The sequence below is a fragment of the Ciona intestinalis genome, unplaced genomic scaffold (genome assembly GCF_000224145.3).
Source record: "Ciona intestinalis unplaced genomic scaffold, KH HT000913.1, whole genome shotgun sequence".
Lineage (NCBI taxonomy): Eukaryota > Metazoa > Chordata > Ascidiacea > Phlebobranchia > Cionidae > Ciona > Ciona intestinalis.
This window is the reverse complement of record NW_004191234.1, coordinates 1,324-3,081: the sequence shown is the minus strand read 5'-3', so window position 1 is coordinate 3,081 and position 1,758 is coordinate 1,324. Positions and strand designations below refer to the sequence as shown.

General features: G+C 37.8%; 1 long non-coding RNA gene across 1 annotated transcript in view; it reads left to right on the top strand.

Annotated features, from left to right (window-relative positions):
• The first annotated feature begins 255 nt into the window (after nt 1–255).
• LOC113475556 overlaps nt 256–1,758 on the top strand; it is a 2,612-nt gene continuing 1,109 nt past the window's right edge. The window contains exons 1-2 of the long non-coding RNA XR_003397296.1: nt 256–332; nt 1,539–1,667. This is a non-coding gene — a long non-coding RNA (uncharacterized LOC113475556). The remainder of the gene's footprint in view (nt 333–1,538; nt 1,668–1,758) is intronic.

Below are 1,758 nucleotides of genomic sequence, written 5' to 3'. Positions count from 1 at the left end.
TATAATACTATAATAAAGTTATACATGCTTGGTAAATTAGAGTGATTTTATTTTATTTTCTCGTCCCATTTGGTAGTAAACAAAGAATATTTACAGAATTATATAACCATATCCTCACAACTCTTAAAGACCGTTGTTAATTGTTAAAAACACGATCAGGAAATATGGGATATTATGTGCTAACGGTATCCATCTTACCCAGTACTGTATTATAAACCATCTTACCGTACAATACTAAATTATAAATATATTTTCAGCAGATTGAAAATGAACACGACTGAGATATATAATAACGGCACGACAGCATGGATAAACAGCACGAATATTTTCGTGTAAGTTAATTTTTGGATGATTTATGTATGTATTAATTTTGTGTCATTATTCCTTCTTTATCTTTACTGTGTTTGGGTATAAACGACGTGTGTGTCTGGTGTATAAGAGGACACCCATGTTATAACTCAATAGTGAGCATGAGGTGTATGAATACACCATGTGTGTCTGGTGTATAAGAAGACACCCATGTTATAACTCAACAGTGAGCATGAGGTGTATGAATACACCATGTGTGTCTGGTGTATAAGAGGACACCCATGTTATAACTCAACAGTGAGCATGAGGTGTATGAATACACCATGTGTGTCTGGTGTATAAGAGGACACCCATGTTATAACTCAACAGTGAGCATGAGGTGTATGAATACACCATGTGTGTCTGGTGTATAAGAGGACACCCATGTTATAACTCAACAGTGAGCATGAGGTGTATGAATACACCATGTGTGTCTGGTGTATAAGAGGACACCCATGTTATAACTCAATAGTGAGCATGAGGTGTATGAATACACCATGTGTGTCTGGTGTATAAGAGGACACCCATGTTATAACTCAACAGTGAGCATGAGGTGTATGAATACACCATGTGTGTCTGGTGTATAAGAGGACACCCATGTTATAACTCAATAGTGAGCATGAGGTGTATGAATACACCATGTGTGTCTGGTGTATAAGAGGACACCCATGTTATAACTCAACAGTGAGCATGAGGTGTATGAATACACCATGTGTGTCTGGTGTATAAGAAGACACCCATGTTATAACTCAACAGTGAGCATGAGGTGTATAAATACACCATGTGTGTCTGGTGTATAAGAAGACACCCATTTTATAACTCAACAGTGAGCATGAGGTGTATTAATACACCATGTGTGTCTGGTGTATAAGAGGACACCCATGTTATAACTCAACAGTGAGCATGAGGTGTATAAAAAACACCCATTTTATAACTCAACAGTGAGCATGAGGTGTATAAATACATCATGTGTGTCTGGTGTATAAAGAGACACCCATGTTATAACTCAACAGTGAGCATAAGGTGTATGAATACACCATGTGTGTCTGGTGTATAAGAATGCACTCATGTTATAACTGAACAGTGAGCATGAGGTGTATAAATACATCATGTGTGTCTGGTGTATAAGAAGACTATATATATATATAACAGTTTATTTATCATATAAATCACCATGTTATAATGCACAGGCCGTACCGTCTGCCGTTTAACCGAGTGGCGATCGCTATCTGTGCGTCTATACTAGTACCGTTAACGGTATTTGGTCTAGCAGCAAACACAATTACTATTATCGTAATTGCAAAGTCTCCAAAACTGAGGTAAAACCTTGTTTTTGTTATAAGTTTATGCCGTGGTTAAGTGGTTAGCGCGCCTGTCCTGGTGGTTTACGGTTCAGGCTCGTCGCGGTAC